This window comes from Pleurodeles waltl, chromosome 6 (assembly GCF_031143425.1).
Source record: "Pleurodeles waltl isolate 20211129_DDA chromosome 6, aPleWal1.hap1.20221129, whole genome shotgun sequence".
NCBI classification, from domain to species: domain Eukaryota; kingdom Metazoa; phylum Chordata; class Amphibia; order Caudata; family Salamandridae; genus Pleurodeles; species Pleurodeles waltl.
In genome coordinates, this window is record NC_090445.1 from 860,719,583 (window position 1) to 860,744,769 (window position 25,187).

Consider the following 25,187-nt stretch of genomic DNA (forward strand, 5'->3'; position numbering starts at 1 on the left):
GTATCACCTACAAAAAGGAAGACAATGGTGCATTCAAACTGAAGAAATAAAGTAAATATAAAACAATTAAACACCATTCAAATAAAGTGTACACCAAACAAATAAATAAACAAAATGAACATTTCAAACTCACCAAAAAATTATAAAGAAATAACATTTTGAAAAATAAAATGTGCTACTTCCTCTTCATCCTAAAAAACAGTAGGTAAAATATTGCACTTCAGAAAGATGAGGTTTACTGTTGCAATTCCAGCTTAAGCTACAGAAGGGAAAGTGTTGGAATTTGGAGAATTCATATGTGATATTCCCACTGCAGCTTGATCAACAGTAAGGATGGCATTGGACTTTGAGCAGGGGCAGATCCACTAGACCCGCTCCAACCTAGGCAACTGTAGAAAAAATGTTGCCCTTTGTTAATCTTTACAATAAATCTCTTCCCAATCTACGCCCTGCAATCTGAACAATCCACCAAAAAGGTGCAATGATACTAAGATATTATTATTAAATGACAACTTTCTTCTTAAAAAATACTAAAACTTTAAAAAAGAAATGAATCAATTTAGTCAAATAAATTACATAATTGCAACAACAATCATATTTGATAATAATCATGTAAATACAAATATACATTAAACATCACAAATTATTAAAAATATACTAGTATATTTAATACATTTAACTAATTTAAAGTAACTACCAATTTTTTATAATCTAAAGTAAATAATATACAAGTTAATAGATTGACATAATTATTCATCCAATTAACAATTACATTTAAAAACCATTGTAGCATATATATATATTTATATATAACTTCTCTTCTTTCTTCCACCACAGATGAAAACACACAGGGGCTGGATCTTTTTATATTAAAGTAATCGAGGACTTACACTCTGACAGCATGTATTTTTATCCGTTGTGGAAGAAAGAAGTTGTTTGATTTTATTGGGAGTCGCACCCGATGACACGCACCACTTTTGACAGGGAAGCCAAGTGTTTGTGATATTTATGTTTTAAATATATATATATATATATATATACAGACACATGTAAACATATATTTCAATATCTTCTCATCCTACTCCCCTACAAACCCCAAACCCAGCCAATAATTACCTCAAAAAACACCAAAACAACATAACACAAGTAAAATCATAAAAGGTTACAAACTACTGCAAAATCAATATCATATAAAAGTCTATTGTTAAAAAAAATACATTAAGCTCTTAAAAATGATATTCTTACCTGATACATTCTGTACCACAATATTCTTCACCTCTGTGTTTGTTTGACAATATTTGTGTCCGATGTTATTTATGAAACTATATTAATACAATGAATCCCTGTAGCTATGTGATACAATATAATAACATATTAAAATAGCAGTGATGCTTGGATTGTCCCACACAATTTTCTAAAAAATACTTAGCCGAAAGATATAATCAAAGTTTCACAATGACCAGTAGACATTTAGGGCCTGATTAGGAGTTTGGAGGATAGTTTGCACTGTCTGCCGAACTTCAGACGAGGAGGTTGCCACCACACTGGCTACCACCCCGCAGTACTCATTAAGAGTTTTCCGATAAGCTGGTGGGTGGAAACCATGGTTTTCCGCTAGCCGGCCTAGCTGGAAAAAGGCTAAATCATTGTCTCCGGCTCATAATTGAGCCGGCGACAATGTTGTAGCCAGCAGGGTGCACCAGCACCCTTGCAATGTTCACTGTCTTCAAAGCAGACAGTGAACATTGTAACAGTGCAGTGCAGAGCAGAGTGGACACTGCACTGCCCATGCCAAGTGCAGGAGCGCCACAGGGCCCACTCCGTGGCCATCTGCACCTGTTCTCCGCCAGCCTTTTCATGGTGGTGTTACCACCATGAAAAGGCTGGCAGAGAACAAGGTTGTAATCCACAGGGCAGCACTGCATGCAGCACTGCCCCTGGCGGTTTTGGATCTCCACCACCACCAGACCACTGGGATCCAAGATCCTGGCAAACCTGGTGGTTGCATGGCGGTCATACCACCAGGGTTGTTATGTGGCAGTCGGACCACTGCATAGGCGGTGGTCCAGACCGCAACCACCAGTGTGGCCATCATAATACCGCCACACTAGTAATAAGACCCTTAATGTGGTTAAACCAAAAATGTATTCCATTGTGGACATGTCACATCAATCTCCCAAAAGGCTAGGCAGATGGTACTCCAAAACAGAAGTAATGTAGCAAATGAGGTGCCAAACATTAAATCAGGCCAAAAATCTTAAGGTAAACACTGGTAACAGATCAACCACCAACTTGCATCCTATCTCATTTACTGGACAAATTAGCCATAGAGGATACACAGGTGACATGCTGTATTTTTTTTACTTCTTTTAATTTCCCATAGGATAACACTGACTACCTGTTTACGTGTTTTTCCTATGGAGTAATTTTTAAATTAATCTAAGTCTTGATTCCTACTTCTGATTTTGCTTACTTAAAAATATTTTTGTTATTAATTTTTCTTTTTTCATTAACTGGGTTTCGATGATTTGTGTTCTTTCTACTAGAATTCTATTATATCATTATAGCCTGCTCCTGAGGGTTATACTGGTTGGTAAAGGTCCTGAACCTGAGTTATAGAGCTAAGCTGCAGGAGAGGGCCTATAATGAGGGTGAGGGCTTTTAACAACCGGTATAGCTTGAGGCAGAAGGGCTATAAGGCTATCAGAACATTTCACCCAGTGAGGGTAGAATTGTTCTAAATTTCGACATGAAGACATACATTCAAATGATGGAGCTCTTGGCTTATACCAGTCATTATAAGCCTGGAGCTGCTCCATTGTCTTTAGTGGATCTCTCAACATTCCAATGTTTTAATATAGCATTATGGCCCACCGTAGCAGGCTCTATGGCCATTATAGGCCCACTCCAGCATTAAAGGCCCGACACAAAGGTGAGGGCCTTAAACAAGGGAGCAGGATGCCGGTATAGCCCGCTAAAGAGTTCTATAAGGCTATTAGAACATTCCACCACCAGAAGGCAGACTTTTCTAATAAATAAAACAAAGTCCTCACGGAGCCAGAGGGGATTGAATTACCCTCGGGCTCCGTGAGACCTTTTTCTACAGCAACAGCTGTGAACAACATTTGAAGGTTTGAACTCCAGGCTTCTACTGGCCATTAGAAGCTCAGAGCACGCCATTGTTTTCAGTTGAGCTCCCTACTTTCCATTTTCTAATATTGCTTAGTTGTAGCACACATACAACATGTATTTTACCTGAGGAAAGCATTGTTGCTTTGGGTAAGCTACCAAGAAGGACTCATGTACTTATCACATATATCTGTTACTTTTGTGTAATGGATTTCTTTAGCCGTCTTGGACCTTACTGCTCAGGCACGGTTCATAGCAAGAATGTGGCCTCTCGTTACCATAGCTTAAGTTTCTGATTTCCAATGTTTTTGATTTGCAATGTGGCTGCAACTTGTGTGTTTTCACCACCTACCAAATAGCCTTAGCGTTAGAGGCATTGAACTCCTTATAAAAAATATGGCTATATTTGTTTTGATTTTTAGAATCATAGAGAGTGGCCTGGATCTTTACTAAGCCTGACGTGCCATCATAAAGGCACTACGAAGTAGATATGTCTCCTAATCTGTGCACAAATCAAGAAAATCTGAACTAGTGAAAGCCCTCTCTGCATAGGAAGAGACAATATACAACATTTCATACTGTAAAACCAAAAAGGGCCTGTGATATGATCACCTCAGTCATGAATCTTCCACTGTGCTCTCCGGAGTTAGTTGTCTTGCCTGACAGCCAGAAGTAGAACCTGATAACTAACAATGAATAGAAGAATGGAAAGGGCAAAGAGCATTTTAGTTTCAGTTAGCCAGATAGAAACCCGGTTTAGCCCTGGAAGAAAGAAGCATTGGCTTTGTGAGTAAAGAAAGCAGCTTACCTAAGGGAGGAAATGAGCTCAACATAGGTTAATGAGAAAAGAAAAGTAGGATTGCATCATGAACAGAATATGAAGAGGACATAGATCAAATTCTTGAAGGCCTCAGAAATCACCCAGACAGTAAGTGAATCATCTTAGGGAAACCTAAAGTTCACTTTTCAAAGTGGTTCCATGTCCAGGTTGAAGAGGAGCAGTGGAGGACAATGACCAAGGGGAGGTTTCATGCAGTGAGGGAACCAATGCCATTCTCACTTTAGAAATGGCGCTATGCATTCATACCAAAAACATGCAGGAGATTCTTTTAAAAAGGTTTTGTTTCTCTGCCCAAAATTACATGAGGACCAATTTAGTTCTAAGCAATCTCCTTAGACAGGCAAGGATTGTGTGAGTCACACATAAAGATTGCATCACTTAGAGATTTTATAAACTTCAATAATTGGCTTCCTTTTTATGACTCTACTGCTGGATACGGATTAGATAAAGGCAGATGCAGATTCATCATCCACATTGGGTGCAAAGCTTCATTTGCCTACATTAGACTGTTGTTGCAGGGTTCATCATGAGCTCTTACTCTGAGGATTTGGTTTGTGTGATTGTCCTAATCCCACTTTATGAAGAGAAAGCTACCTTCCAAAGGTGTACTAATTGACCAGCCAGTGGGTTCTGTAAAAGTGGTATAGAAACAAAAATGGGAGTTTTTTAGTTATTCATCTAATTGAAGCTTAAATCATAGGGTGTTAAGGGACTTAAACAAAAGTCCTGCTTAGTGCTTAATTTGAACCAGTGGTTTCCAGTGCTTACTGGCACTTAATTGTCAACACTGACACTTATGACAGCTGTGGCACTGTTTGTGCAATATATAGATAAGCACAACAGCTGTTTCTTATTTAAATAGACATTAAAACAACTAATACCTACCTCCCAAGCCTTTTTGCAGCTTTGGGGTGCCTCGAACAGTCTTAATTGTCCCACTTCTAGCAGCGTGAGGGCTAGTACTTGTGTTTGTACTGTCATTGGCAGCGCCGGCAGTGGCAACAGGTGATGCAAGCTGGGGTGGCCTCCTGATGCGGGCCCGGTACTTTTTTTTTTAACTAAGCCTTGGTCCTGCTTCTGAAAATGTGTCAGCATGTTGCTGCCCCACTGGTCAAGCTAGTTGGTCGGGGTCATTTGTCAGGACCAAACAGATCAATTCCTATTTGTGCTTGGTACTGGGAAAAAGACGAGGTAGAAATGTACACATATTACCTGTATGCAGGGAAATGGAGGGCTGCAGGGTTAATCATGAGTACAGTTAGAAAACAATGAGATGCCAATATGGTACGTATATAATTTAGCACCATAGTTTTAAATCCATCAAAGTATGGAGCACCAAAATGCCTTCTAGTGCTAGTAACCTATTTACTATTCATCACCATTGATTCACCATCACATAAGTTCACAATAAAAAGATGTTTAGTGAAGTGATCAAACACAGAAAACGCATCTTTTAGACGTTTTGCTCACCCAGTAATGCAGAGCTCTAATCCTTTTAAATGCTAGGGTGGGGGATCTATGCATCCCTTTAAAGGAGGAGATGCTCCTCTGCAATTTTTGAAAAAAAAACATCCCTTCACACTTCTATTAATACTTTGGACTATAGGGCTTTTTATTAGAAACAAAGTTCGGCTGAAAACCTTGATAAGGATCCTTGTGGATCATTTAAATGCAATATACAAACACTATGGCCCTCATTACAACCCTGGCGGTAAATGCCGCCGACTGCTGTGCTGAAGGTCGCCAACATACCGTGACCATGGCGGTATACCGTTATGGGTATTATGACCCACACAGAGAAATCCACCACTATACAGACACCCACACAAGTCCGCCAGGCCAAAGGTCAGTGATAAACTGGCGGTTCCAAAATCCACATGGTTACACCAACAGAAATACGCCCACAGCATCATGACCCATGAATCACCGCGGCGGTCATTCAACCGCGGTAAACCATTGGGGGTACACACCGCCGTACTCAAAATACACACACACTAACAAAACTACACCACATTGGACAATTCAAACTATATAAACCTAACACACAACACCACACGCACACCACTATAAAACACAGATCCACATTACCCACAACCCTTTACAATGAAAGAAAATATTGCCAACTGACAGAGAGAGACAAGCCAGGAGCACCCACTGAATCTGAGCCACATAACACCATCACCCATACACCATCCAGGCACCTCACAGCACACACCCCAACACATCACCCCACACCCTCACACATACCACACACACTACACCCATGGCACCACAAAGACACCCCAAGTTCTCTGAGGAGGAGCTAAGGGTCATGGTGGAGGAAATCATCCGGGTAGAGCCACAGCTATTCGTATCACAGGTGCAGCAGATGTCCACTGCAAAGAAGATGGAGCTGTGGTGAAGAGTCGTGGACAGGGTCAACGCCGTGGGACAGCACCCCAGAACAAGGGATGACATCAGGAAGAGGTGGAACGACCTACGGGGGAAGGTGTGTTCCATTGTAGCAAGTAGGTAGCCGTGCAGAGGACTGGCAGTGGACCAGCACCTCCTCCCCCACAACTAAAAACATGGGAGGTGCAAGTCTTGGCGATCATGCATCCTGAGGGCCTGGCAGAAGTAGCAGGAGGACTGGACTCTGGTAAGTCAAATCTTTACTACTATATCCCCCACCCTACCTGCATGCCATCACAAACTCCTACCCCAACCCTCACCCACCCATCCCAATATCAAGCCCTGCATGCAACACCAATGCATGGACACCCATCACAGACCTGCATGGACACCCATCACCACAGCATGCATCCTAGGGACAATCACTTAGCCAAACCAAGAACATCACACACAACCCAAACATGCCTTGCTAATAACAACCATGGAGGAAAACATATCCATGCACAAGATGGCACACGCAGATACAATCACATTGCATTTACATCCCCACAGGACCCCCACTCAACGTCACGGGAGAGGAGGTGTCACCAACATCCAGTCCCCCCACAGATGACTACAGTGATGACAGCAGCTCTGCACGCCTCGATCACGATGACCAACCTGGCCCATCAGGGACCTCTGGACAGTTAGATACCCTGCCACAGTCCCAACCCACCACAGAGCCTCCCCCCTCAGGAAACACCAGCACAGCACCCACCCAGAAGGCCCATCCCTCTGTCCCCAGTACACGTCAATCAGCAGTGTGTCCACCACTTCAGGGACCCCAGGCAACCCCACAAACCCAAGACAATCAGAGACCTGGGGTGAGTGGCAGTGGGCACACAGTTCAGGAGACAGAGGCACAGGACAGCAGGGAAGCTGGGAGGACTGCTGTGTGACAGGGGGAGGACAGGCCCAGGGAACCCACCCTCCATGAGGCACTTGCAGGGATCCTGGGAGCATTCCACCATTCCCAGGAGACCTTGGGCCAGATACTGTACTATTTGCAGGAAGTCAGCGGCTGCAGGAGGGACAGTACCTGAGGATCAGGGAGGACCTCAAACACATCCACATCATCCTGGTCACCATTGCAGTGGTGCTGGCTGACATAGCCAACATCATGAGTGAGGCAGTGGCACACCAACGGTCCCCTGACACTAGTCACACGAAGAACAGCCCTCCACCTTTGCCGGCGCTAGTGGACAGGAGGCCCCGCCACAGGAACAACAGGCCACCAGCACCCCACCCCCTGCAGAAGGAGAACCACCCCACAAACGGTCCCTTGCGATCCAGGCAGAAGCCAGAGAACATTGCAAAGAACTCCACCAGGAAATAAGACTTTCCTGAATGTCACCCTTCTGTCCCACTCTTTCACCCTGTCCACCTTGTATTGCCATTGCTCCCCTTTCTATGCCCCCTTGGACAATGCACCTGTGATACAAATAGACTGGACTCTATCCTGGACATTCCTCCACCACCACCGCAGTCCATTGCACATCCCCCTCTACTTATTAGCACTTAAATAAACACCCTTGCAACAAATACAAGTATGGAGTCTGTCAAATGATTGAAATATGTATTAGTTTAACAAGTTTCAAACATTGCAATTCATGTGTACAGTTATATATGCATAGATATGACCTGCAGTGGGCTGCAGTAAACACACCAGGAGCCAGAGGTGGGCACAGAGATCTGAAAATAGAGATGCCAAAGGGTACAGTAAGTGGCCATAGACATAGAAAAATCAGGCTGCCATGCACAATGTCTAACACAAAAATGCAATGGAAAGTGAAGTTACAGTGTCTTACCTGTGTGTCAATGGAAGTACTGTTGAATGAGTGAACTTCTGTTGTCCACATCTTCTTCCTCTGCTTCCTCTTCCTCACTGTCCACAGGCTCCACCGTTGCCACAAGACCATCTCGAGGCTCATCCTCCTGCAGAAAAGGCACCTATCATCTCAAGGACAGGTTGTGCAACATGCAACGATGATCTGCCACACATTCTTGGGTGAGTAGTACAGGGATCCACCTGTCAGATGGGGGCACCGGAATCTGGCCTTTAGGAGGCCAAAGCTTCTCTCAATTATCCTCCTTGTTTGCCCAGGAGCTTTATTGTAACGTTCCTCTGCCCTTGTCCTGGCATTCTTCACTGGGGTCAGTAGCCATGAGAGGTTGGGGTAACCAGAGTCACCTGCTGTGAGAGAACAGGGCTGATTGCAGAGGCCCCCTAACTTTTTGCCCCCATTTTTCACTTTTTGATGATGTTTTCTTGACTCTGATGGTGCCCTGGGTACTGCTAACCAGTCCCAGGGCCTGTGTTCTGTGTAAAATCAGTGTGCAAATTAGACTAATTATAATTGGCTAAGTCAACCTACCTTTAAGTACCTAGGTGGTCATTACAACCCTGGCGGTCGGTGTTAAAGCGGCGGTAAGACCGCCAACAGGCCGGCGGTAAAAAAATTGCAATTACGACCGTGGCGGAAACTGTCAACAAAGACAGCCACTATAACACTCCGACCGCCACGGCTGTACAAACAAACAGCGCAGCGGTCACCGCCAGCAGACAGGTGGGAGACAATGTACGGCCCACACTATTATGACAGGCCAATCCGGCGCCTTTTCTGGGGCGGATTCACTGTGGATAAAAACACGGCAGAAACAGGAATCCCGAAGGGAAAACGCTCACCTCTACACACCCTACGATGAACGAGGACGCCATGGATCCGGATCTCCAAATTCTCCCTGCAATAGTCTTACTGCTCCTCTACCAGGAGCACGAACGCCAGCGGCAAAGACCTCAGTGAGTACTGCACCTACGACACAGGGGAGGGGGGAGGGAAAAAAACAGGGCACACGCAACACCCCCACCCTCACCCACTACAACACACACACTAATGCAAATCAATGCATCACAGTTACACCACCCAAATCCCCCAGAAGAATGCAAAGACAATAGAAAATGAGTGTAACCATTGTAATATATTAAAAGCAAGTAGGCAGGAATATATATATATACACCATGTACAAAAGATATACCAAGCATAGTAGTCCTGGTAGTGCTCTAAGAAAGTCCGGGGAACACTGGGACCACACGGTATGGGCGAGGCCCACACAACATCCCCGACCATGACGGAGAGAACACTACAGGGGCATCAGAGAGCAACTAAACAGGCACCTCAGGGGGAGCGAAAGGGGGGGCACCTCAGCCGGTTGAGTGCACGATGCCAAATGCACGAGGGGGCCACATGCCCACTGTTCAATCCTGGGGAGTGCAAAGCCACAGTCTCTCAAGTCTCTACAGTGGGTGGTTTGTCCACTGTTCAATCCTGGCGAGTGCAAAGTCACAGTCTCTCAAGTCTCTACAGTGGGTGGATTGCCCACTGTTCAATCCTGGGGAGTGCAAAACCACAGTCTCTCAAGTCTATACAGTGGGTGGTTTGTCCACTGTTCAATCCTGGGGAGTGCAAAGCCACAGTCTCTCAAGTCTCTACAGTGGGTGGGTTGCCCACTGCCATATCCTGGGGAGTGCAAAGCCACAGTCTCTCAAGTCTCTACAGTGGGTGCTTTACCCTCTGTTCATTCCTGGGGAGCGCAAAGCCACGTCTCTCAAGTCTCTACAGTGGGTGGTTTGCCCACTGTTCAATCCTGGCGAGTGCAAAGCCACAGTCTCTCAAGTCTCTACAGTGGGTGGTTTGCCCACTGTTCAATCCTGGGGATTGCAAAGCCACAGTCTCTCAAGTCTCCACAGTGGGTGGTTTGCCCACTGCCATATCCTGGGGAGTGCAAAGCCACAGTCTCTCAAGTGGATAACAGTCTCCACTGGTTCTGGAGGGGGCACGGTGCCCAGAGTGTTTCATCCTGCTAAGGACAGAGGTAGTGGATGACAGTCTCCACTGGTTCTCGAGGGGGCATGGTGCCCAGAGTGCTTCATCCTGCTAAGGACAGAGGTAGTGGATGACAGTCTCCACTGGTTCTGGATGGGGCATGGTGCCCAGAGTGCATCATTCACCCCGTGGCACACTCAGTTGCGTCAGTGCCCTTGCTGCTCATGGGCCAGAGGTACTTGAGACAGTGGTGCCCTGTTCAGCGGTGTTTGAGATGGCGGTGCCCTCATCAGCGGTGCTTGAGACGGTGGAGCCCTGTTCAGCGGTGCTTGAGACGGCGGTGCCCTGTTTAGCGGTGTTTGAGATGGCGGTGCCCTCTTCAGCGGTGCTTGAGATGGCGGTGCCCTGTTCAGCGGTGCCTGAGATGGCGGTGCCCTCTTCAGCGGTGCTTGAGACGGGGGTGCCCTGTTCAGCGGTGCTTGAGATGGTGGTGCCCTGTTCAGCGGTGCCTGAGACGGCGGTGCCCTGTTCAGCGGTGTTTGAGATGGCGGTGCCCTCTTCAGCAGTGCTTGAGACGGCGGTGCCCTGTTCAGCTGTGCGTGAGATGGCGGTGCCCTCTTCAGCAGTGCTTGAGACGGCGGTGCCCTGTTCAGCGGTGCTTGAGACGGCGGTGCCCTGTTCAGCGGGGCTTGAGACGGCGGTGCCCTGTTCAGCGGGGCTTGAGACGGCGGTGCCCTGTTCAGCGGGGCTTGAGACGGCGGTGCCCTGTTCAGCGGTGCGTGAGATGGCGGTGCCCTCTTCAGCGGTGCTTGAGACGGCGGTGCCCTGTTCAGCAGTGCTTGAGACGGCGGTGCCCTGTTCAGCGGGGCTTGAGACGGCGGTGCCCTGTTCAGCGGTGCTTGAGACGGCGGTGCCCTGTTCAGCGGGGCTTGAGACGGTGGTGCCCTGTTCAGCGGGGCTTGAGATGGCGGTGCCCTGTTCAGCGGTGCTTGAGACGGCGGTGCCCTGTTCAGTGGTGCTTGAGACAGTGCTGCCCTGTTCAGGGGTGCTTGAGATCTCGTGCCCTGTGAAGCGGTGTTTGAGATGGCGGTGCCCTGTTCAGCGCTGATTGAGGCGGTGTTCTCCATTGCAGGGACTCAGTTGCTGGCGGTCTTTCATGGCCCAGCAGGGCTTTTGCTGGCAGGCCTTCATGGCCCAGCGGGGCTTGTTTATGCTGGTGGGCCCCTCCTGGGCAGGTGGGCTGGTGCTGGCGGGCCTCTCCTGGGCAGGTGGGCTGGTGCTGGCGGGCCCCTCCTGGGCAGCTGGGCTTGTGCTGGCGGTCCTGTCCTGGGCAGCTGGGCTTGTGCTGGTGGGCCTGTCCTGGGCAGCTTGGCTTGTGCTGGCGGGCCTGTCGGCAGCTGGGTTTGTGCTGGCGGGCCTGTCCTGAACAGCTGGGCTTGTGCTGACGGGCCAGTCCTGGGCAGCTGGGCTTGTGCTGGTGGGCCTGTCCTGGGCAGCTGGGCTTGTGCTGGAGGTGGCCTCCTGCGCAGCGGGGATGATGGCGGTCTTCTCCGCCGTGCTGCTCTTCCCAGACTTGCCGGGTTTCTTGTGGCCCTTCCCCACCTTGGAAGGTGTCACAGCTGACTCCACACTCCCACCGGGACCCCTGGGAGTTGCTTTGGTGGGGGTAGTCTTCCCCTTCTCCCGCCGGGCACTGGCAAACTTCTGATGCTTCAGAGGTGGGGGACTGAGGTCAAGGTTGGACAGAAAAAGTTTTTGGGACACACTGGGACGGGTAGCTGGAGGGGGTTTGGGAGTGGAGGAAGAGATAGTGGTTGTAGGAGGTGTACGTTTGGTGACTTTGGGTGAAGGTGCATGCGCTGGAGGCTGTCGTGAGGTGGATGGCTGTTGGGTGGGTGTATGCCTGCGTTTGTGTATCTTGGGAGGGTGCATCACAGACACACTGGGAGAGGACACAGGGGACGTGTTAAGGGTAGTGGGGGTGGTGACTGCACGTGAGCGGGGTGTGAGGTGGTGGGTGTGCTGGAGAGGGACGTAGTGGCTGTAGAGGTATTGCATGCAGGTCTGAGTGTCGACCAGACTGGGAGGGAGTAGGGAGACGAGGAAGAGGGGGACACAGTGGAGGCAGTGGATGTTGGTGTGTCTGCATGTGTGATGCTTGCGTGAGTGCCTGTGGGATGTGTGGTGCTTATGTTTGCCTGAGCTTCCCTTGTGTGTTGACGTGTGTGCATGCTGATCTGTAGGTGTGCTTGGGATAGGCTGTGGTACAGGGGATTGGGTCGGGGTGGAGGAAGTTGGAGGGGGTAGGCTAGACACAGGGACAATGGCTGCCATCAATGTTGGGGCCAGAGTCTGAAAAGCTCGTTGAAGGGCCGCCTGACCAGAATGAATGCCCTCCAGGAATGCATTTGTTTGTTGCAACTGCCTTTCTACACCTTGGATGGCATTCAAAATGGTAGACTGCTCAACAGTGAGGGACCTGAGGAGGTCAATGGCCTCCTCACTGAGGGCAGCAGGGGTGACTGGGGCAGGGCCTGAGGTGCCTGGGGCGAAGGTGATGCCCACCCTCCTGAGTGAGCGGGCACGGGGTGAAGGCTGAGGGGCTGCTGGGAAGGAGGTGCTGGAAGGGGGGGTTGCGGCTGTACCTGTAGATGGGGGTGGCACAGATGTTGCTGCCACCACAAGGGAGCTTCCATCAGAGGACGAGTCCGTTTCACTGGTGTCAGATCCTGTCCCCGCCGTGGACGTCCCCTCGCCCTCCTTTCCACTGGTGAAGTCCGATTCTGTAGTGTGGTCCTCCATGGCCATGTGGGATGCAGCCCCCTGGGGCTCCAGTGCCACTGCTCCTCTGCTTGATGATGCTAATGCACACAAGAACAGGGAGACCACAAAAAGGGGGGGGAGGCGACAGAAGAAAGACATGTTGAGTGCATGCATTACTGCTACCGTTGCCGGACACGACAGACACAGAAGCCCCCTGCACAACGCCGCACTCTTGGGCTCCACTGTTCAATTCCTGGGAAATGGCCTACAAGGCTATGGACGACATCTGCACACATAGATGACACAGGGACATGACTAGGTGTAGTTGTCACTCTACAGAGGTGGGGTGGGGTGCCACATGGCCTGCCTTACGGAGGGGCCTTGCCTACAGAACTTGCCCTGGACTAGGGAAACCCACAGCCCACCTCCCCCACCCAGACACCTCCACTGCGCGCAAAGTCAGCAGAATGAGAGTGTACTCACCCCCTTGTGGCTGCTGTGATGCCATCAGGGGGTCATGGTGCAACGGGAACCCCTCCCACGTTGGGAGGCCATCCCCAGCTGAGCCTCCGCCGTCTTCTTGCTCCAGCGGCGAATGTCCTCCCATCTTTTCCGGCAGTGGGTGCTCTGTCTGTGGTAGACCCCCAGGGTCCGGACGTCCTTGGCGATGGCACGCCAAATATCTTTTTTCTGGTGGGCGCTGACCTACATGAAATGTACAGGGGAAAAAGAGAAGTTATTACCAACTGCACCGTCAAACTGATTGGCCCCCATCCCTACCCTTGACATGTGGCACATGCATTCACCGTCTTTCAAGCACGCAGCACACTCCCCCCTTCCTTCTTACATCCAGCCCTCTTCACACAGGCATAGCCCATACAAGATGCTCCCTGTGTACTTACCTGTTTGTCTGGAGGACTGTAGAGGACTGTAGAGTAGCGTGTACTGGGGGAGGACCCCATCCACGAGTTTCTCCAACTCCTCCGATGTGAAGGCAGGGGCCCTTTCCCCAGACACTCGAGCCATTGTCTCTTTCAGACCGAGGTCACAGCAGCACTTGCAGTGTAGGTCCTCTCCTGTCGAAGATCAGGTATCGAGTGATTGAACAGATGGAAAATGGCGGTCACGTCCGGGGCGGTGCGTACCGTCACTGCTGGCATACATCGTCATTGGCTCCTGGGACCCATAGGGTCCAATGTTAAACAGTGCAGCATTGCACCGCGGTATTTGACCGCCTACCGCGACGGTGTACAATGCCAGCGCAGTTACCTCACATCCCATTGTCCCACGTTAGAGGTCAGGCAGCCGCCATTTCAGGGGCCCACATGACTTCATTTTCAACTGCGTCACACATACCTAGCCCTAGACTCAACACACATACAGGCCACCTTTTTTGTATAAATGGTGTTCTGTGTAAACTGTGGGTACGTACCTCTGAGTTTTTTTACTCTGTGCTCGCTGTTGTCCTTCATAGGCACCGTCCGCTGGGACATGTGAGGAGATGGCACCATCCTCCGGTGTACCGACCGTTGGTGGACCTGTCGACAATGGAGGAGCGACATGTGATTATTACATACAGGCTTGACCATGCCACAATCCAGGAACTGTGTACCCAGTTGGAGCCAGACCTGATGTCAGCAATCCGCCATCCCACAGGAATCCACCTTCAAGTGCAGGTGCTGTCAGTGCTCCATTTCCTTGCAAGTGGGTCTTTTCAAACAACAGTGGCCACAGCATCAGGGATGTCCCAGCCTATGTTTTCCAACGTATTGTCAAGAGTGTTGTCTGCCCTTCTGAAACACATCCGGAGCTACATCGTTTTTCCTCAGGTGGAGGATTTGCCTACAGTGAAAGGTGATTTCTATGCCCTGAGACACATTCCCAACATCATAGGTGCCATTGACGGGACACATGTGGCTTTGGTCCCCCCCACAGAAGTGAACAGGTGTTCAGAAACCGGAAGAGTTATCATTCGATGAATGTACAGATGGTATGTTTGGCAGACCAGTACATCTCCCATGTGAATGCCATGTTCCCTGGCTCAGTGCATGACGCCTACACCCTGCAGAATAGCAGCATCTCTTATGTGATGGGTCAACTCCAGATGCACCGTGTGTGGCTATTAGGTGAGCACTTGGAAGCAAGTCAGTGGGAATGGTTGTCTGGGTCTGAGGAAGTTGCCATCGTCTCCTGGGAATAGTGGTAGGCTCCCATGATGGAGGAGAGGGCCTCGTGGATAGTGGGTTCCCTTGGCCTGTCTGCCCCCTGTCGCACAGCAGCCCTCCCAGTTCCCCTGTGTTCCTGGGCCTCCGTCCCCTGGACCGTGTGCCCACTACCACTGCCCCCAGGTCCCTGTTGTTGTTGGGGTGGTGGGTTAGCCTGGGTTCCATGTAGTGGTGGACACACAGCTGATAGACGTGTCACTGGGACAGAGGTATGGGCCCGCTGGTGGGTCTGTGCTGGTGTTTCCAGAGGGGGGAAGGTCTGTGGTGGCCTGTGACTGGGTGAGGGCAACCGACTGTCCAGAGGTCCCCGATGGGCCGGGCTTGTCATCTAGATCCATTTGGACAGAGCTGCTGTTTCACTGTGGGCCTCTTCTGTTGGTGGTGAGGACATGTGTGGACCCTCCTGTCCGGTGATGTTGAGTAGGGGTCTAGCAGGGGTATAAAATGATGGTTATTACATCTGTGTGTGTCATGGTGTGCAATGGGTGGTTGACCGTGTACCCCAGTGCTTGCATTCCTGTGTGGGACCTTGTGTGATGATGGTTTAGGGGGTTGTAAGGGCATGTGCAGTGGGCATGCTTTAGTGATGGGTGTCCATGCTTTGTTGTTGCCTGCAGGGCTTGGTGTTGGGATGTGTAGTTTGTGATGTTGGGACATATATGAGGAGTTGGAGTGCTGGGGGTGAGGGTGAGGGTGGGGGTATGTGATGGCATGCAGGTAGGGTGGGGGATGTCATAGTTAAGATTTTCTTACCAGAGTCTATTCCTCCACCTACTCCTGCGAGGCCCTCAGGATGCAGAATTGCCAAGACCTGCTCCTCCCATGTTGTTAGTTGTGGGGGAGGAGGTGGCGGTCTGCCGCCAGTCCGCTGAACCGCCAGGTGGTGTCTTGAGACCACGGAACGCACCTTCCCCCGTAGGTCGTTCCACCTCTTCCTGATGTCCTCCCGATTTCTTGGGTGCTGTCCCACTGCGTTGACCCTGTCCACGATTCTTCGCCATAGCTCAATCTTCCTTGCAATTGAGGTGTGCTGCACCTGTGTCCCAATAGCTGCGGCTCTACCCGGACGATTTCCTCCACCATGACCCTGAGCTCCTCCTCCGAGAACCTGGGGTGTCTTTGCCGTGCTATGGGGTGGTGTAGGTGATGTGTGGGGTGGAGTGTGTGGTGATAAGTGTGCTGATATGTAGTGGTGTGTTGTGTGAGGTGCGTGGAAGTTCTGTGGGTGATGGTGTTGTGTGCCTGTGGATGCTGTTGTTCTTGCGGGTGCTGTCTCTGTCTGGCCTTCTTTCAGAATTTTTGGTAGTAGGGGTTTGTGGGTGATGTGGATGTGTGTTTTATATTGTAATGGGTGTGTGGGAGTGGTGTCTGTATGTGTATCAGGTGTGTGTATTTTGAATTGTCCAATGTGGCTGTGTTTTGTATGTGTGTGTGTATTTTGAGCGCGGCGGTGTGTACCGCCAACGGAATACCGCGGTTGAAAGATTGGATTCGTGTGTCGTGATAGTGTGGGCGTATTTCTGTTGGCGTGACGGTGGAGGATTTGTTTTCACCAGTTTATCACTGACCTTTGGTGTGGCGGACTTGTGTGGGTGTCTGAATTTTGGCAGATTCCGTGCTGTGGGTCATAATAGCTGTGGCGGAATTCCGTGGCAGTGTGTTGGCGGTCTTCTGCACGGCAGTAAGCGGCTTTTACCGCCAATGTTGTAATGAGGGCCCTAGTATCTGGTAGGGCATGTAGGTTTAGGGTCCTCAGCATAGGTAGTGCACCCATAGGTGCACTGCTGAGGTGCCCAGTGTCATTTTAAAGGCAGGCCTTCCTTGCTGGCTGCTTTTAAATTAAAGTTACATGCAAATTCGACCTTGGAATTAAAAGTAGTTCCAAAGCCTTAAACCACCTTATTTTTACATATAAGGCACCCCTAAGGTGTGCCCTATGTGCCCCTAGGGCTGTGTGTCATGTAACTATAAGCAGGGACCTTATCAAAAATAGTTTTATAAGCCCTGGTGAGGTAAAACAGCCAAATTCGTTTTTCCCTCATTGTAGTGAAGGGCCTCCATAGGCTAGAATGGGGAGACTTTATTTTAATTTTAAAAATCCCCTTAAGTAACAGATATTACAAGTTTGGTATCAAAATAATTGTTATAATAAATCCCACAATTTCCAGTTGTGGGATTTAATATAACTTGTTCAGGCAAATAGTTTTAAACTTTACCTGAAAAGTTCCCAACTTCAGCCCTGCAGTGTTTTGCTGCTTTGCTCTAATTGGCCAGCCTCGGGCAGCCTGGCCAGGCTTCCTTGATGGGGTGTGAAGTGGCCTAGCTCCACACAAAGAGATGTGCCTGGGGGAGGGGATCTCCCCTCAGCAGGTGGGGGAAGCAGGACGGGGGAGTGCTGCCACACTGGTCTCCAAAGGCAGAGAAGGACATTTGGAGCAACCCAGCAACACCCTCACATCCTGCAAACCCAATTAGGTGCCCCCTTGATTAGATTAGGAGAGAGCAGGAGAGGGGTGTGTTAAGGATTTTTAGCCACACCAGTGGGTGGGCTCAGCCAGATGTAACCCCCAAAAATCACTTTCAGCCATGATGGATTTTTGAGGAATGTTGCTCCCTGCGATTTATTTTTGCCACACTTCCCAGGAAGTGGTCATCACAGGGGTAAGGACCCTGCCACTGATTGGAGAACCAGGACCCCCCTATTTTTCACCCAGGAGCAAGGATAAAACTGGCAGACCTGCACCCACACCTCAGTTCCCTACCAGATCCCTATTAGATTCCAACAAGGAAGAACTACAGAAGAAGAAGGACTGCCCTGCTGGACCCCTGACCTGCACCTGGACACTGCACTCTAAAGGACTGCACCAGCTGCACACTTGGGCTTCACCACAAGAAGGATTTTGCCTGTCTTCAACTGGTTCTAGGAGTAACTCCCTGTTTGCTACAGGTGAAAACTTGCTAGCCAGAGTCCCCTGCACCAACTCCTGAAGAAACCAACCAGCTGACCACTGTCCAGTGGCCAAAAAGGAGTTTGGGTCAGGTGCATTTTGGGAGTTGTAGTCCACACCCCGCGACCGCGTCGGAAGCGCTGCTGTCGCACCGCCGGGACCGGCGGTTTCCCGCCACTTTAGTCCTGGCGGTTTAAATCCCCCAGGGCAACACTGCTTGCAGCGCTGCCCAGGGGATTACAAGTCCCCCTCCTGCCAGCCTTTTCATGGCGGTTTGAACCGCCATGAAAAGGCTGGCGGAAAGGGGAGTCGCAGGCCCCTGGGGGCCCCTGCACTGCCCATGCCATTGGCATGGGCAGTGCAGGGGCCCCCTGCCACGGCACCATGCAGATTTTCACTGTCTGCATAGCCGACAGTGAAAAGCGCGACGGGTGCAACTGCACCCGTCGCACAGCCGCAACACCGCCGGCTCCATTTGGAGCCGGCTCCCGTGTTGCGGCCGAGATCCCCGCCGGCCCAGCGGGGATCGCCAAATAGGCCCCGCAGGAGTGCGGCCGCATTGGCGGCCGCCCAGCGGTTTCAACTTGGCGGGCGGCAGTTGCCCTAAGTCCCAACGTAGGAAGTTGACAGGGACCTCCCAGCCAGCCTATCCGAGGAGGGCTCCAAGGGCGTCCGGTCAAGATCCAGATTTGCCCTTGTCAGGGATTTTCACCTCAAAAAAATGACTACGTCCGAAGGTAAAAATCTCCATCGAGGGCTCCTGCGACACGTATCCGAGGAAGAGTTCCAGGAGGTCAGATTGGACTGGCAGGTTCGTCCTGCTGAAGAAAATCTTCAGAAAAACGACTAAGTCCTAAGGTAAACTTTTGACTGAGGCCTCCCGCGGGCTGTAGCCGAGCTGGGCTCTATCGCGGTCGGCCTTAAACTTTGACTTTGCCCCGGAGGAGGTTTTTATGCACAAAGTCTTTAAAAATTCATATCTCCGTTTCCCCTTATCTGATTTTATTTGTTTTGGTGTCATTTTAAAGCTAAAAATATTTCCTATGTTTATAAATTGATTTTTGATTTTTAAACTGTTTCCTGTGTTTTATTTAATTACTGTTTTGTGATTTTTGAATGCTTTACGCCTTGTCTCCTAAATTAAGCCTTGTCGCTCGTTGCCAAGCTACCAATGGTTGAGCTGGGTTTAATTTACTGAGACCTAACTGGACCTAAGTGGAGGTTAGTGGCCTATTGCTAAGTGTAGGTATTTACCTGCCCTTCCCAGTAACCCATTTTCCAACATTTTATGGTGCGCAGTGGTGGGATCCTGTACTTGTGTTCAGTGTCACATTACAGTTTTAAGTGAAACAAATTAAAAATCCTTTAACTTGTACTAGTGTAAAAATTGTTTTTAATTTTTAATCTGAATTAATTTCAATTATAAAATTTTTGAGATTTTTCTAAATTCGTGTTTCCAATTTTTGAAAAAAGTTTTTGTAGACACAAAACTAGGGAACCATGGAGCTTGATCTGGCTAGCCTACCCACACTGACAGTTGTCCAGCTTAGGTGGATGTGTACTGCAAGGGGGTTGCCTACAACCACTGACCTCTGGAAGCATCTCCTGATTAAATCCCTGACAGCGTGGGCTGAGGTCCAAGAAGTAGGCCCGAGGAAGCTCCTGAGGAGGAAGAAGCAGGGGAGGATGCTAGCTCCAACCACTCAGGGGAGGGAGGGCATCTGAGCCTTAATGAGGATGAGGAAGACCAGTCCTCACTACACACAGTCGCTACGCTCATACCCAAAGTTAGTTGCGGGAAGGGGTTCCCTTGAGGAGGAGAGAACCTGTCCCTCAGGAAAAGAGAGCTGGAGGCCCAGCTAGCATTTATAGCTTTGGAGGCAGAGAAGCTGGCCCTAGAAAAGAAAAAGTGGGCAAGGGAAGAGAAAAGAGATGGTGGCAGCGACGGAGAAGCTGAGGTGTTCATGGGTAGAGAGTTTTGCCCCAGATTACCTAAGGGGTGGTTCCTGCCTTTGTAGATGGGGATGACATAGATAAGTGGCTGGGGGCCTTTGAGAGGGCCCTCCAGATGAGGAGAGTTAAGCCGCAGTACTGGGGTTCACTTCTTTGGGAGTTGGTCTCCAACTCTGGGAGGGATAGGCTCCTAACCTTGACGGGGGAGGAGGCAGAATCATACCACAGTATGAAGAGATGCTTAACTGAAAAGTTTGGTCTGACCCCAGAGCAGTATAGGATGAAGTTCAGGGTCACCCAGAAGGTCAGTACCCAGTCTTGGGTTGACTTTGTAGACACCTCACTTAAGGCACTAAAGGCCTGGATTCATGGTAACAAAGTATATACTTATGAGGGTTTATACAATCTGATCATGAGAGAGCACATCTTGACCAATTGTATCCAAAAAAGGTTACGCCAGCATCTAGTGGACTCTAAGCTGACCAACCCTAGAGAGCTGGGGGAGGCAGCTGATGAGTGGTTGAGAACCAGGGTGGTTGTCAAGTCCCAGGGGGGAGACTCCAAGAAGGTGGGGTCAGGTCTCCAAAAAGCTAAGGAGGGAGGTGGTAAGCCCACCACCGAAACCCACTCTGTATCCCAGAACCCTAAGAAGGAGTGGAGTCAATCCCATTCTCAGTCTGACAAGCAGAGACAGGGAGACCCAGGGTTAAGAAAACTCTTGGACAGTGAGGCTTGCTTTGACTGTCAGCAGACAGGTCACTTCAGAGGAGATGCAGCCTGTCCAAAGAAGTTGGTTAGCACTGGGCTGTCCAGTGTAGCCATGGAGGAGAACTCCTCAGATGATGACGTCCTCAAAGCATTGGGCTGGGAGACAGGACCAGATGGTAAGCTGGTGATCCCTGAGGGTGGGAGTACGCACTTTCACCCCATTCAGGTGAATGGGATCCCTACCACTGGCCTGAGAGACACCTGTGCCAGTCAAAATATAGTGAGTGACTGGTTAGAGACCCCAGACATGTTTGTCTCAGGAAAGACCAGGAAAGTCAGGATAGCCACAGGGGAGGTCACCTCCAAACCTGTAGCCATAGTGCCCCTAGAGAGGGAGGGTATCCGTGGCTGGTTTAGGGTGGTAGTCAGTGCTGACCTCCCTCTAGATTGTATCCTGGAAATGACCTCCCAGAGGTGAGTCTGGTCCCAGATGGGGTGTCGCCCAGAGCACCCCCAACCCAAAGTCCTGGGGAGTTAGTCCCTACAGTTAGGAGACAGGGGTCACCACGAAAAGGAAAGAAGAAAAGGAAGGGTGGGCCCCTCTTAAAGAGAGTTCCAGGGAGCCAAAGGCCTTCTGTCCCAGTGGGGGGGGGAGCACAGCGTTGGCACTGGTGAGGCCTCACCTGACCCCAAGGAAGTCCTGAGTAGTCAGGCAACTGTCCAGCTGCAGGGGTTTGCCCCTGCACTGACAGAAGGGAGAATGGAAGGAGGGTGTCTGCCACCGGAGGTGGTAGCCCACCACTCTAGACAGCAAGAGGGGTGCCAGGACCCCACAGTTGCCCCTAAAGCAGCTCAGCCACCTGTCAGTGGAGAGCTTAGGGTGTGGTTCTGGGTGCTGACAGCTGTCAGTAGCCTCTGCAGGGTGCTAGCCTTCCTGGCAGCACTGCATCTGACCTGGGAGGCAGACCCCAGAGCCAAAAGCAAAGTAGGCCCCCTGACCCTGTTGGTCATGGTGGGGTTGCTCAAGTGCTGGGTGCCCTCTTTGAGTAAGCTAGGTGTTGCCCTAGCAAGGGTAGGGGAGGTGGGCACCTCACTACCCAAGTTGGCAGAGAGAGAGGAGGAAGACCCCCCTAGAGGGAAGTTTCAGTTTGAGATGGGTCCTTTCACTGTTGGGATGGATTCACTACCCAGAGGGAGTGACCATGGCAGGAGGGTGTAAGGCAGAGTAGGCCCTGCAAAGGGACAGCCTGTTCTCTTCACTGTCTTCCTCACCTGACAAGCCAGGAAGACTGTCCCCGGGATGGGATGGGTCTCCTGGGCGTGTGGGCTGGGGGGGCTTGTGTGAGAGAACAGGGCTGATTGCAGAGGCCCCCTAACTTTTTGCCCCCATTTTTTACTTTTTGCTGGTGTTTTCCTGACTCTGATGGTGCCCTGGGTACTGCTAACCAGTCCCAGGGCCTGTGCTCTGTGTAAAATCAGTATGCAAATCAGGCTAATTATAATTGGCTAAGTCAACCTACCAATAAGTCACTAGTATCTGGTAGGGCATGTAGGTTTAGAGACCCCAGCATAGGTGAGGTGCCCAGTGTCATTTTAAAGGCAGGCCTGCCTTGCTGCTGGCTTTTAAATTAAAGTTACATGCAAATTCGACTTTGGAATTAAAAGTAGTTCTAAAGCCTTAAACTACCTTATTTTTACATATAAGTCACCCCAAAGGTGTGCCCTATGTGCCCCTAGGGGTGGGAGCCATGTAACTATAAGCAGGGACCTTATAAAATAGTTTTATAAGCCCTGGTGAGGTAAAACAGCCAAATTTGTTTTTTCCTCATTGTCTTGAATGGCCTCCATAGGCTAGAATGGGGAGACTTTATTTTAAGTTTAAAAATCCCCTTAAGTAACAGATACTACACGTTTGGTATCAAATACATTTTTATAATAAATCCCACAACTTCCAGTTGTGGGATTTAATATATCTTGTTCAGGTAAAGAGTTTTAAACTTTACCTGAAAAGTTGCTAACTTCAGCCTTGCAGTGTTTTCGCTGCTTTGCTCTGTTTGGCCAGCCTCTGGCAGCCTGGCCAGGCTGCCTTGATGAGGTATGGAGTGGCCTGGCTCCACACAAAGAGATGTGCCTGGGGGAGGAGATCTCCCCTGGGCAGATGGGGAAGCAGGAAGGGGGAGGGCTGCCAAACTGGTCTTCAAAGGCAGAGAAGGACATTTGGAGCAACCGAGCAAAACCCTCACATCCTGCAAACCCAGACAATTAGGTGCCCCCTTGATTAGATTATGAGAGGGCAGGAGAGGGGAGTGATTAGAATTTTTAGCCACACCAGTGGGTGGGCTAAGCCAGATGTAACCTCCAAAAATCACTTTCAGCCACGATGGATTTTTGAGGAATGGTGCTCCCTGGGATTTATTTTTGCAACACCTCCCAGGAAGTGGTCATCACAGGGGGAAGGACCCTGCCCCTGATTGGAGAACCAGGACACCCCCCCCTGCTTTTCACCCAGGAGCAAGGATAAAACTGGGAGACCTGCACCCACACCTCAGTTCCCTACCAGATCCCTATCAGATTCCAACAAGGAAGAACTACGGAAGAAGAAGAACTGTCCTGCTGGACCCCTGGCCTGCACCTGGACACTGCACTCTAAAGGACTGTACCAGCTGCACACTTGGGGTTCACCACAAGAAGGACTTTGCCTGGCTTCAACTGGTTCAAGGAGGGACTCCCTGTTTGCTACAGGTGGAAACCTGCTAACCAGAGTCCCCTGCACCAACTCCTGAAGAAACCAACCAGCTGACCACTGTCCAGTGGCCAAAAAGGAGTTTGCATCAGGTGCATTCTGGGAGTTGTAGTCCATACCCCCAAGTAGCATCTTAGAACTTCTGGAACCTTGGGGTGAACTGTGGACCTCAAAAGGACCTTAAAAGAACATCTGGAAGAAGATCCAGAAGTTTGGAGAACTTTGGAGAACTTTTGAAAAAAAAGCTCCATAGAGGGACCGACCCGCCGCGGTAACTCTAGCCAGCTTTCCTCAACCACGACCCAGCCTGGCTTGCAGGTTCATCCCGGTGAAGAAAATCTTCCAAAAAAGAGACTAAGGTGGTCATTACAACCCTGGCGGACGGTGTTAAAGGTGCGGTAATACCGCGAACAGGCCGGCGGACAAAAAAAAGTGAATCATGACAGTGGCGGAAACCACCAACATAGACAGCCACTTTAACACTCCGACCGCCACGGCTGTACAGACAAGCAGCGCGGCGCTCACCGCCCATAGACAGGCGGAGGACAATGTACCGCCCACAGTATCACAACCCGCCAATCCGCCACCTTTTCCGGGACGGATTCACCGTGGATAAGAACATGGCGGAAACAGCTTCAGCAATGGGAAAACGCTCACCTTCTACACATCCCACGAGGAAGGAGGACACCATGGAGCCGGAATTACAAATCCTACCTGCCCTTGTCTTCCTGCTCATTTACGAACACCAGCAACGGCGGCGACGAAGACAACGGTGAGTACTGCACCTGCGACATAGGGGAGGCAAAAGTCAGGGGGACACACACGCAACACCCCCACCCTCACCCTCACACATTACAACACACACACCAAGGCATTTAAAAACATCACAGTAACAACCCCCCCGGAACAATGCAAAGACCAAAGGAAATCAGTTCAAAAATTGTAATGTGTCAAAATACAGTTACCAAATATATACAGATATATATATATATACGCATTCAAAAGTATATACATTACGAGAAGTAGTGCAGGTATGCACATATCAATGTCCGTGCACCACTGGTCCAAAAGTGCATGGGCGAGGCCCACAATAGATACCTGTCCACAAACGGAGAGAACACTGCTGGGGCATCAGACAGAAATACAACAGGCACCTCAGGGGGAAGGGAATGGGGGGGGCACCTCAGCCGGATGAGTGCAAGACGCCAGATCCACGATGGGGCTCCATGCCCATTGATGTATCCTGGGGAGTGCAAATCCACAGTCTCTCAAGTCCATACAGTGGGTGGTTTGCCCACTGTTCCATCCTGGGGAGTGCAAAGCCACAGTCTCTCAAGTCCATACAGTGGGTGGTTTGCCCACTGTACCATCCTGGGGAGTGCAAAGCCACAGTCTCTCAAGTCCATACAGTGGGTGGGTTGCCCACTGTTCCATCCTGGGGAGTGCAAAGCCACAGTCACTCAAGTGGATAACAGTCTCCACTGGTTCTGGAGGGGGAATGGTGCCCACACTGCATTAGGCTCCCCGTGACGGTTCCTGTTCCGTCACAGTCCCAGCTGTACATGGGATAACAATGCTTGATGTGGCGGTGTTTCCTTGTTCAGCAGTGCTTTGCCATGGCGG